The following is a 13,645-nucleotide window of genomic DNA, read 5'->3' as shown; positions in this document are numbered from 1 at the left end:
TGGATTAAAAGCAGACTCTGCATCAACTGTGCAATTTTCCATGGGAGTTTTGCCATGGATCCCCCTCCGGCATGCCACAGTCCAGGTGTTAGTCCCCTTGAAACAACTTTTCCATCACTTTTGTGGCCAGAAAGAGTCCCTGTTGGTTTTAAAATTCGCCTGCCCATTGAAGTCAATGGCGGTTCGCACGGTTCGCCGGTTCGCGAACATTTGCGGAAGTTCGCGTTCGCGAACCGAAAATTTCGGGTTCGCGACAACACTATTTATTAGTTAAAGTGTAATGCCCTAAGAAAAATCCAGGGAATTAGGGCAATTCAACATGTGTTTACAGACACTAGGGCTGATGCTGTATACATCAGGGCTTGACGATTTTACTTTAACTCTAGGAGCCAGCTACAAAAGTTAGCAGCCAGATTTTTTTAAAACTTACATAGCTTTATATTCAACAACAAAAATAAAATTCTTAAATGGACATGATAGTCACCGGGACCACTACAGCTTAATGTAGTGGTTTTGCTGTCTATAGCCTGTCCCTGCAGGCTTTTCAAGTAAAAACACTGTCTTTTCAGAGAAAAGCTTCCTAGTGACACCTCTAGTCACTGTCACTCTGGTGGTCACTAGAGGTGCTTCCTGTATCAGTGCTGCACAGTGTGCAGCACCTACATTCAGCATCTCCACGCTCTGCATGGAGGAGCTGAGTGTTCCCCAAAGAGATGCACTGATTAAATGCATCCAGGACCGGTGCTAGGATTTTTAGTTACACAGGCGAAGATGCATTTTTGTGCCCCCCACCCTCGTTCAAAATAAGGTTCATACAAACACAGAAATAATCATACAGACATACAGAAACAGACAGAGACATACATGCAGGCATATAGACATACATACAGAGGCATACCGTCATACAGACACATACATAAATACATACATACATAGACATACAGAAACATACATACAGAGACATCCAGGCATACAGACACATACATACATACAGGCATACAAAGACATACACGCATACAGAGACATACCGTCATACAGACACATACATATATACAGGTATACAGAGACATACAGGCATACAGACACATACGTACAAAGACATACAGGCATACAGACACATACATTTGTACATACAGGCATACAGAAACATACAGACACATACATGCATACAGAAACATACATACAAAGACATACAGGCATACAGAGACCTACATACATACATACATACATACATACATACATACATACAGAGACATACACACATACAGAGACATACACAATTACATACTTACATCAGTTCAATCTTGTCCCCTGGATGCATGCTGTCTGGCTCCTTGGAGTCCTGTCCTGCAGCCCAGCCCCATCACAGGGCGCCAGCCGCGCTGTGTGGTACACAGGGAGCAGGGATATGATGTCATTCATATCCTCGCCCCCTCCACACAGCCTGCGGCAGACACGAGGGTAGGTGCAGTGGCGTACACATGACCCATGGGGCCCCAGTGCGCAAATTGATCCGTGCCCCCCCCCCCTCGCGCTTACTCTGCGCGGGCCGGGGCCGCAACTCATGGCGGCGGGCACCTGGTCGCAGGGGTTGCAGGGTTGTGACCCCTGCGACCGCGGTATGTACGCCAGTGCATGCAGATGCACACACAATTAAAGGACCACTACAGACACCCAGATCACATCAGCTCAATGAAGTGGTCTGGGTGTCAGGTCCCTCTAGTTTTAACCCTGCAGCTGAAAACATAGCAGTTTCAGAGAAACTGCTATGTTTCACCGAGGGTTAATCCAGCCTCTAGTGGATGTCTCACTGACAGCCGCTAGAGGAGCTTCCGCTATTCTAAAACACTGAACGTCCATAGGAAAGCATTGAGTAATGCTTTCCTATGGGCGGTTTGAATGCATGCGCGGCAAGAGCATTCGGAGCTGAGAGGCGGAGGGATCCCCAGCGCCAAGGGAGTCCGGCGCTAGAGAAAGGTAAGTGCTGAAGACACACACTCTCACGAACAGATGCATACACACCAGCTAACAGACACACACATTTACTGACAGACACACTCAGCGACAGACAGACATACACACTCACTTACAAAACATACACTCTCACTGACAAACACACACTCACTAACAGACATCAAACAGACTCACTAATACACACACAAACACACTCAGTAAGAGACACACAGTAACACACTTACTGACACTCCCTAGCAGACACACTCACTGACACTCACTAGCAGACACACTCACTGACACTCACTAGCAGACACACTAGCAGACACACACTGACACTCACTAGCAGACACACACTGACACTCACTAGCAGACACACACACTGACACTAGCAGACACACACACTGACACTAGCAGACACACTCACTGACACTAGCAGACACACTCACTGACACTAGCAGACACACTCACTAACACTAGCAGACACACACACTGACACTCACTAGCAGACACTCATTGACACTCACTAGCAGACACACACACTGACACTCACTAGCAGACACACTCACTGACACTCACTAGCAGACACACTCACTGACACTCACTAGCAGACACACACACTGACACTCACTAGCAGACACACACACTGACACTCACTAGCAGACACACACACACACACACACACACACACTAACACTAACACATGTTTTTTTTTTATTTAATCCCCCAGCCTCCTTACCTTTTTGGAGTGCTGAAGGGATTCCCTGGGGTCCAGTGGTGCTGCTGGGCTCCTGGGCTCCTTGGCTCCCTGGCTGTCTGTCTCCCTTGGTGGCTGTCTCCCTTGGTGGCTGTCTCCCTTGGTGGCTGGCTGGCTGGCTGTCTCCCGGGCTGTCGGGCTGGCGGGCGGGCGCGAGGGAGCACTCTCCCATGTGTGCTTCCTCTTCAGCTCCCTCGCGCACCGCGTAAGGATGCCGGCGCCGGAAGATGACGTCATCTTCCGGGTCCGGTATCAGTATGCGGCGCGCGAGGGAGCTGAAGAGGAAGCACACATGGGAGAGTGCTCCCTCGCGCGCCCGCAGAACCGGGCGCTCGGCCACACTACAATAGGTCGTCGGTTGGAGGGGAGCGCAGTGCACTTCCCTCCTTCCGGTCAGCCTGATTTTGCGCCCCCAGGGCCGGTGCGCCCTAAGGCGGCCGCCTGGGCCGCCTTATGGTAGCGCCGGCCCTGAATGCATCTCTATGGATAAACATAGAGTCAGGGCAGACAAGGAGAGACCAGCACAGAGTGGGGAAAAAAGGTGAGAAAAAATACAATTCCCTTGAGAACGGAAGGGGTCTGGTCTCCTGAACACACACATCATGACATACACACACCATGACAGACAGACACACACGCATATACCATGACAGACACATACACATATATACCATGACAGACACACACACACACCATGACAGACAGACCCATACACTCACACTTTAACAGACATACACTCGTGCATACCATGACAGACACACACGCATACCATGACAGACACACACACACACATTTTTTTCTGGATATGGTTTTGGGAATTCCACTCAGGTGTTAGATATTTTATTACAATTATACACCTTGTAACTGTGCACTTTCTTGTTGTTATGCAAGGGAACCATATGCATTGAAGTGTATTGCAAGTGGTTCAAGCTAGCTAGTATACTCTGTGTAACAGACCGTTTTGCACACAGAGGTTAAAACCTGTTTAGGCGATATTCCCCTTTTGGATGCCCAGACAGCTACTGTAAGCACCAATCTCCCGAACTGGAAACACACGAACCCGGGAAACAGCCGAACAGGAAAACCATGCGAAAGGGTTATACTCCTGGCAGTCAGCATACAATCCAATTCCCCAATAACGAATCGACACTCCGTTTTGAGGGTTAAGCAGAATTTCCAGATGTATTCACACAACCTCCTTTTAAGACATTCTCCCATGCAAGGGAGGGGTCCACAACAATTAGTACAACAACCAATAATGTACCAGTTACCTCCCACCCATCTCCTCCCACTAACTTATCTGTTAACATAATTAAACAGTCCACAATTTCCCCCAAGTTTTAGATGTACCCCAAATATGGTAGGTATTTACCTTTACCTGATAGCCCTGATCTGGGTGAGCAACATACTCAAAAATCACCCAGATCAGACCAGGGGTTCGGGTGTTATGGCTGTTTAAAGTTTTGACCGACCGCACAGGCAAAGTATCCAAAAATAAATCCATATACTTTGGCCCTGCGGTCAGTCACAGAAAAGTGAACGAAAACATACGAATTGCCTGGGTTATAGAGCCTGGGGAGGATTTGAATGAATCCCCTTTTTCGTGGGGTTCTTTCTACCGAACGGCAGGCCATTCGGTAGTTTCTACACAAATTCATGGAAGTCTGGAGGTCTCAGCGGTGTTTGCCTAGTCGAGTGTCCGATTTTAGTTCCAGACACTCGACGGCAAAACACAGCTGTTCGGGAGTTTAAGATGGCCACCGCCACGTGTTCGTTTCCCGAATGGCGGCCACCCAGAGGACAAAACCACACATTACACACATTGCCAATTACCCGTTTGCAACATTGTTGCGAACGGTAATTGGAGGCACACTTTAATCCTGGGTGGTCTGGTTGTTCGGTAGTTTCACTCAATATAATGAATGGAGCGATTCTACCGAACAATCAGTCGAATGCTGCATACACATAACACAGTTTACCGAACACATAATATTAAAGACAGCCTGAATGCAATCTGCTACACAGTCTTAAAGGGGCATTGTTCCTAATTCCTAAATTTACCAGGGGCCATAGTCTGCAGGTAGGAGGTGGGTAACCAGGCTTCTCCAGTTCACAGTGGCGAGGTTGGTTCCGCCACACTCTGTAACAACCGTAACACACAACCACAGTCTATCCTGAGTTGCCGGTTAGTCCGCTTCCAAATTTAATCTTGGGGCTTAGTAGAGCAGTTAGCAGTGCAGGTTAGGCTAAAGGTAGGGAGGCTGGGTGGATTAATATAAAATTACATATAATTTGCATTAGATAATGTGTGTGAGTGTGTCAGTATCAGGGTGTCTGTGAGTGAATATGTGTGTCTATCAGTAAATGTGTGTCTGTGAGCGAGTGAATGTGTGTGTGTCTGTGAGTGAATGTGTGTGTGTCTGTCAGTAATTGTGTGTGCCTGTCTGTGTGTGTCAGTATATGTCTGCAAATGAATGTGTGTCTGTGAGTGAATGAGTGTGTGTGTGTCTGTGAGTGAATGAGTGTGTGTGTGCCTGTCAGTGAATATGTGTGTGTGTGTGTGTGTGTTTGACTGTCAGTGGATGTCTGTGATCGAGTGTGTACCTATGAGTGAGTATTTGTGTCTGCCAGTGTGCGTCTATTAGTGAGTAAATGTGTGTGTCTGTCAGTGAATTTGTCAGTGAATGTTTGTCAGTGTGTGTCTGTCAGTGAATGTATGTCAGTGTGTGTGTATCTGAGAGTGTGTGCCAGTGAGTGTGTCAGTGAGTGTGTGTCAGTCAAACTGTATGTTGGTCTTAAACGGGAAGAGGTACGGCCTTGACAGGAAGGGGTGAAGCAAATTTAGATTAGTGGGGGGGTGCACATGTTTCGTCATGCCTAGGGCAGCATAAATTTAAAATACACCACTGCCCACCTTGCCAAATTTGTAAAAAAAAAAAAAAGCAACACTGTTTAGTAGATATACCCTATGCAAACATTCACGCATTTCAATATGCATTTTTTCATTGAGGTATATCTAAAAACAGTTTGTAAAAGCTGCAGATCTCGTGTCTGCTGCCTTTGCAAGCCCCCCTCTTCAAACCCCACCCAGACTCCCAATGCAGCTCAATGAGAAGTCTTTGGAAGATAGGTGCTCTGGGCTATTGCTGCCTCTTTAGTTAAGCTCCTCTGAGTTAAAAAAAAACAGGAAGTAATGGAGCCTGTTGTCTGATTGACATGTAGGTAGGTGTAACAAGGTTAATTTGTAAATGTGACAATTGATATTGAAATCTGCAATTTAATGTAAAATACAAAGGACACACTTAGCAAACTAGAGTGCATTAGGTGTTTGGAGTGTTCCTTTAAATATCATTTTATATTACATATATATATATTTTCTCTGCTTGATAAGACATTCTTAGTCAGATTTTGGCACATGAAAGTTGGATGAACTTGGTGCACAGATGTTTTTGCATTCATTTAATTGGTTAAAGTATGCCAGATCATTTGCTGAGATTTTATTGTGATAATATTCAAAGTTCCCATTACAATTTGGCTCAAACAAAAAAACTATATATCAATGTAAACAAATTACCTAGCAACCCCTCGAGAATTCTATGTCTGGCAAAACACCACAAATATACCTTGGCAATAAAATACTTATTAAAATGATCTGTTTTCTATGGTACAACCTTCTGAGTTTTGTTTTAAACCATTTACTGTGCAGGGACTTCTGCAGGATGTTGTAAACCACCAGCAATTCAGAGGTTACGTGGTCAATACACATCTCTACCCACTGTTTTACGCATTTTATGATCAATATTAATAGGAATTTAACCCCTTAAGGACCAAACTTCTGGAATAAAAGGGAATCATGACATGTCACACATGTCACGTGTCTTTAAGGGGTTAAAGCTATTTTTTTAAAGTCCTTTCCCACCTACTGCCTTCTTGTGTAATGTTTTTATTGATGATACTGTTACCCAGCTCAATAGTACTACTTTCATTGAACATGGAATGAGGAAAGGCTGATTTGACCTTGGGATTTAGCGCATTCACCTAAAACCTTGGGATTTAGCGCATTCACCCACCGGCCATTTATAATGCATTGTTTGGACACTGCCTGCTCCCAATTAAAGGGGAACTGTCCCATTCCAGGATTTGTCATATTATGTTTACTCATATCTATATTTAACAAATATGTAAATTTTACGCATGAAAAACAAAATTAAATGTAGAAATTCACACCTCTTTATCCTGCAACTGGGCACCTCCATCTTGGCTCTCTGTCAGTCATTGTTATAAGCTCTGCCCTTTGCTCATCATTCAACAAACTAACTTCCCAAAAATATGTTGTTGGGTTTTTTTTTGTTTGTTTTTTTATCTGACAAACCAGGTGATAAACACACTCTTGATGTTACTCTGCAAAGTTTAGGACAGTCATAGCCAGCCTTGTCACCCAAGGTAATCTCAAATAACATTACCCATGATGCTCAGGTCTAGTCATATTAAAGGTGTTTCAGAGATATGTCTGATTAGCCTTTACTGCTCAAAGATACCATTTTGCACAAAAAATCCCAACTTTTAGCACCTTTTTTTTTAAATATATTTTTGTTTTGTTGTTAAGAGTTCTGTTACAGTAGGTTGATTTATTTTGTTGCAAAACACAATAAAACATGGCTTAGAAAACGACGTTTTAATTGGGGGGAAAAAACGTGAAATGTACCATTTTTATAGGAGATAAGACGTGTCTTGTGGCTTTTCGTCTAATTCCTTTTTACTGCATTGCTATATTTCATACTGCTTTGACGCTGCCGCTCAGAGATGGAAACGTGGAATCTTTTCAATCACAGGGATTTTCTTTGAATTGTTTTCAACCACTTCACTTGACCCGAACCACTGACAGTCAATTCCTGACTTGAAGTTACTCTTATTAAAACATATTACTTGTTATAGGCTTAGCCACACATTCTATTTCAGATCTAAAGCACGTCACCCCTTTAACCCATATCTCTGGAAAAAATATCCCCTTTTTCAAAATGCACTTTACCTTTCACAGAAGAATATCAGAATTTTCCCCGTACTTCTAAAGGTACACGCTTTCTATCAGCTAATGAAATGCACTTTGTGTTCAATAGCTGGCCTAATTATATATTTCTATAGTCACACAATCTTAATTCAGTGTATCTTATTGCTTCTGACCTAGATTTTACCTAGATTTTGTTTTATTTTGTTTAACCCCTTAAGGACCAAACTTCTGGAATAAAAGGGAATCATGACATGTCAGACATGTGTCCTTAAGGGGTTAAACCGTTATAAAGTTTATAGAAACATTGCCGATAACACAAAAATACACACCCCACACACACGTTAGATCTATTCATTAAGATAGAGGTTTGATGCATTAAAGGCTGACTTGCACAATCGTAGTGAACAATACAGAGTGGAAAAAGCATTTTTAACTTTTCCCCCGCTTGATTATTTTTATGAGATTGTGCAAATCTATTCACTACATTTTTTATTCAGTAAAAAAGGTGAATTGAGGGGCACACCTAGAACATGCATTTCTATGTAGTGGTGCTACTGTAAAGATCAGGATCACACAAAATATAATATAAAATAAAATAAAATAAATAACTAAAAAAAATACAATTTAACAATGCTACTTAAAATCACCTGTCTCAGCAAACATATATGGAGATGCAGTTATACCACATGGCCATATTGTGTTAAGCCCACCACTACTTCACAGTACCCCACTATCAGTGCAACGTACACTATTTCTTTTTGTGTATGTGTGTGTGTGCGTTGTCAGGAATTGAAAATAAATTCAAAGTGAATATTCAAATTTTAGGTCAAAATGCTTATATTAAAAACTTGTTTGGCTATGTCAAACTAAAGATGTAAATTCATTTTGAATTACCCACAATTCCCATTTTAGTAAATTATCCTTCCAGTGAATAGACTTCACGTGGAAATATTCATACCTAGACGCATATTTTTGAAAAGCAGACGCAGGGCATTAGCTGTTCAGTCAAACTGAACCCGTCTGATGTATATCTTGGTTGCGACAGAAATACGTTCGCAGCCTCATGAAGAATAAACCTTTGGGTAAATGAAGCTCAGAAATAAAGTGTGTACTTACAGGCAAGGTTTGAAGATGGTGCGTAATGTGAGCTCAGAGTTCTCACAGGGCTTTCGCGTCCCTTTTATATATACCCTTTTGTTCGGGGCCTGTGCTATCCTTTTAAACACCTCACATGCTTAGAAAGGTCTAAAAATACATCAAAGCCTTTCTGTTCAGTAGGACGTTAATAGACAGTACACTACACACAGTATGATAAGGCATAGGGATATAAATATTTTGAAAAGAGATTCGGTCCAACGGCTCCGATGCCCTGGACTTGGTGACGAAGGAAAGGTTTTTGTATGAACTGGTTACCCAGGGCATTATCTGTACACTCTCCAAATACATGCGTCATACAATGGCTGCAAGCTTGCCTCCTACGAACCTGACTCACCGGGCCTTCACCACAAGCAGAGGAAACTTTTTTTTACACTTTTACTTAATGTGCAAACTGGCCAGGTCACTGACAGATATACATATCACCCATTGAGCGGGATTAAGATGGAAAAGGGAAGTCTGTGAGCGTTTATAATATATTTATATCTGACAAAAAATGATTGCAAGCTCTGTAGGGCAGATGAGCTACTTATAAGCCAAATTCTAATTGTAAAGTGCCAACCTTTCCATGTGATGACCAGGGGAATTGTCCGGTTCTAGATAATGCCTCCCATCCTCTCTACCCATTGACAGCTCACTGCTGCTCTCCAGGAATTCACTGAAAGCACTGCTGGGAACCAGCACATGCTGTACAGCCATGTATTCAGTTTAATCCCATCATGCTACCTAACTCATAAAGGGGTGTGCAGCAAATATCCCGTGCCGACAGCCACATGTGGTGCTCAGCCTCCTCCCCAGGTCCGGGGTGGTGCCTGATTCACTTCATAACTGATCTTTCTTTTTAGAATAAGCGTCAGCTTTGACAAGCGCCACCTGTATTTAAAAGGAATGAAAAGAAAAACAAGAAGACACCAGTATCCTCCTGCCCCTACACAGCCCTTCCTCCCCACCCCAAAGACCTATTGGCCTATGGCAGGGGTAGGCAACCGTTTAATAATACTGTGCCAAAACAAGATCTTGATGTCCCTTGACGTGCCTGTCCTATATTTTATTTTTTTAATTCTTTATTTTTGCATGTGCATATAGGTTACAGACAAGCGTGCAGGGCCACGACAGCAACTGCAGGCATAATCATAGCATTCCAATGAGTGGCATGTTGGTACAGCACATTTTTTTTTTTTACATGAACAGATAGATTGCCGGCATATTTTTGTTTAAACGTTAGAGTGATGCTGAGTAGTTTTAAGTTTAGATATAGTACAAGATTGTGTCTGCGAGTTATAAACAGGCTTGTGTAGCCACAGTAGGAAATACAGGCTAGTAATACTTATCAAGCATTTGAAAGGCATCAGCTAACAGCACTATATTTCGTACAGTCAGCATAGTTTCAAGACAGTTAAACAAGCATTATAGGGGTGTCTAAAGCGTGAAACAGTTAGTTAATAGTTTTTTGAAAAAGATAAAACAAGCTAGGAACATTTTTAAGGCTTATGAATATATAGGCAGACTAAATAGTGACCGCTAGAACATACACATGAAATTATTGCGTGGCTGTAAGGTACTGCAGTTTTACATTGCTCTCCTCCCACCACTCAATTCCACTACAAAGCAGAAGCACACACTTGAGCTAGCAGAAGCAGTTAGACATCAACTGATAAAACTAAAAAGTATGCAACTCAGCCATGCATCATTGGTAATGGTCGGGTGGTCTGTCCTGGGCGACAGCCTTGTGTGTCAGCATAGACAGGTGGCAAAAGTTAGTTTAAGATAGTCCCCTCTGCCGCCATTACAGGTAGCTGGTACGTGGGAGTTCTGCTTGTTGTCAGTCGCTAGGCAGGGTGTCTGCTGTGTATTTACCGTCTGTGAGAGTCCCTTCCGTAATAGGGGTCCAGGCGGATGCTCTTCTGCTTCTCCTCCCGTCGGTAAGACCCATGGTGCATGAGCGGTTGCAGGCGGCCGATGCGTTGTCGTTTTTACCTTGCCTGGGGGAGGGTGTACCCAAACCCCCGCAGGAGGCCTCCTTGGGTCCGATCCTGGCTTGGTAAGGTCCGGTAGTGCCTGCAAATGGGTGGCTGAGGGTGGTATCTGTGGGTTGTTGGCTGACCCCTATAGTTTCTGCTGATGTAGAGTAGTTGCCCATCAATGCTCCGGTCTTGGCACCATCGCATGCGGCCTCCGCCATCTTAGATGTGGTGTCCGGATGGACTGGCAGCCTTGCTGCCGTGCCGACACGGCCAGCGGTGGTCAGGTCCATGGGGGGGGGGGGGGGCAGGTCCCGCCGGATTTGTGTCCCATGTGGGGTGCTGTGTTGCGGGTTAGTGGGGCAGCGGCCGTCTGCCCCACTCACCGCCGGAGAAGGCCTCGGGTAGTTTGGCAAGAATGTCTCCTCCAGGGGACTGTAGCTCGTGGAGCCAGCCTCTCCCTGGATCCAGCTGTCCCTCTGTGTTGGAATTTGTTGCTGTAGGTCTGCAGTTCAGATTAAAGCATTGTTTTTTATCGTTTTTATTGCGGTCTTGCAGGAGCTCTGCGTGCCTGCGACCATCCAGCTCGGCGGGCCGGCCCCGCCCCCTTCCTGTCCTATATTTTTTAATTGAGGTGTTATATTGCTGTATTCTGCTTGTGTTATTTATGGGTGCGGCAGCTGCTTTGTATCTGTGCTTATGTGGGTTGTTATATTGTTTATGTTCGTGAGTAGTTTGTGGTATTGTGTATGATACCCATGAATGTGGCTCTGTATGGGGGCTGCATGTGGAGTTGTTGCTGGGATAGTGTGTCATATTGTGTGTTTGATGGTGTGTGTATGTGTGGGCTGCTCGTAGTATTGCATGTGAGGAGTGCTAGTGGAGTTGTGTGCGTATATGTGCATTGTTAGTGGTGTTGTGTTTGTAAGTGGGTTGTTTCTTCTCCAGCTCTGTGTATATCTAGCAGTGTGAGTGGCTTCACTGGGGTCCAAGTGCAAGAGATGTGATAGCTGATGCAGGCTGCTCTATTTTAGTGTAGATTCCTGTTCACCAGGGCTAGGAGGGAATTAACTGAGATCACTTCCGCTATGTCAGTGGCCCCTAACCCAGTCCTCAAGTACCCCCTACCAGTTCAGCATTTAGAGATTGCCCAATTGTGTCTAAAGTGTTTTAAAAAAAAAAAACACTTTAGACACAACAGGGTAATACCTACATCCTGAACTGGTATGGGGATCTTGAGGACTGGGTTGGGAACCTCTGCTCTATGAGCTGCAATGATAAAAATTTAAGATTATCCCTCACCTCCTGCAGTCACCGCTCAGTTTGCACTAGCAGATATCTGAAGTCCTACTGGGACCCCGATAGGCGAGAGCCGGTTTGGCCCTGGCAACCTTGAATGCCATGCATTGCACATGTGCCACAGGTTGCTGATTTCTGGCCTGTGGCCATGACTCATGTCCTGTATTAGCCTAATGTATAACCTCATCATCTAACTCTACATCTGCGCCTACAGAAGGGAAATGTCTAAAAAACTTTGTGCTTGATGTATTGCCAATTAATGCAATTCGAAGAAGAAAAACGCAATTGTCTATATCACAGGATGTATGAAAGGGACTGTCAGGATCGGGACAGGGATCCAACACGCAGAGTACAGACAGAAGAAAGGTACGTATACCGGACCTTAGAATGGCCAGACTAACGTACGGAGATATAGAGAATGGTCAAAGACAAGCCGAGGTCGAGGGAACGAGAAGACAGGTAAGCGAGGAACAAGCCGGGTCAAAGGGTAATAGAGATAAGCAGAGTAATACAAACAAGCCGGGTCGGAACCAAAAGGAATACTGGAATACAAGAGCGCTGGGTGACTAGACAGGCTAGAACCACGACAGGGCAATGAGCAAATGGAAGAAGCACTGTTAAATACCCTGGCTCAGGAGAGTAGACACGCCTCCGACGAGTCCTGATTAGTCTCCAGACAATTGAGTGACAGGTCAGTCCGGGTTGGCGTCATGACGTCGACTGCTGGGCGTCGTGTTACCAAAGGAAGTGGATCCCTCGCGGCCGGCGTGTAAATGACCGGGAGGACCGCGAGGAACGGATGAAACAGCCCTTCTGGACGGATAAACTTCTAAGTCTCTACCTCTCTCAGAGGTAGAGACCTCAGGTACCCTGACAGTACCCCCCCTCTCAGATACGCCCACCGGGCGGAAGGAACCGGGACGAGATGGGAAGCGGGAGTGAAACGCCCTGCGGAGGCGAGGAGCATGAACATCCTCTTGAGGTACCCAACTCCTCTCCTCAGGACCATATCCTTTCCAGTCGACCAGATATTGTACTCTCCCCCGGGATATTCGAGAATCGATGATAGAGTTGACCTCATACTCCTCCTGACCCTCCACCTGAACAGGGCGAGGAGAGGATACCGTGGAGGAAAATCTGTTGCAGACTAGCGGTTTCAGCAATGAAACATGAAAGGAGTTAGGGATGCGTAAGGCAGATGGGAGAGCTAGACGATACGCAACTGGGTTAATTTTAGTCGGAACCCTGTCAGGTCCAATATAACGAGGAGCGAACTTCATGGAAGGTACTTTTAAACGAATGTTTCTAGTACTTAGCCATACTCTATCGCCTGGAACAAAAACCGGAGCCGACCTTCTACGTTTATCAGCGTGTTTCTTAACCAGCATAGAATTGTGCAGAAGAATTTGTCGAGTCTGATCCCACAACTTCCTCAAATTGGCAACATGAACATCAACCGACGGTACCCCTTGGGAAGGAGAAACCGAGGGAAGAATGGATGGATGAAAGCCA

General features: G+C 44.8%; 1 protein-coding gene across 1 annotated transcript in view; it reads right to left on the bottom strand.

Annotated features, from left to right (window-relative positions):
* Positions 1-8,902, bottom strand: part of LOC134614133 (uncharacterized) — a 49,382-nt gene extending 40,480 nt beyond the window's left edge. Inside the window, exon 1 of the mRNA XM_063457591.1 lies at positions 8,835-8,902. The gene's annotated coding sequence lies outside the window, so the exon portion shown is untranslated. The remainder of the gene's footprint in view (positions 1-8,834) is intronic.
* Between the last annotated feature and the right edge of the window lie 4,743 nt (positions 8,903-13,645).

Source organism: Pelobates fuscus, chromosome 6 (genome assembly GCF_036172605.1).
Source record: "Pelobates fuscus isolate aPelFus1 chromosome 6, aPelFus1.pri, whole genome shotgun sequence".
Taxonomy (NCBI): Eukaryota; Metazoa; Chordata; class Amphibia; order Anura; family Pelobatidae; genus Pelobates; species Pelobates fuscus.
This window is presented reverse-complemented; position numbering and strand designations above follow the sequence as displayed.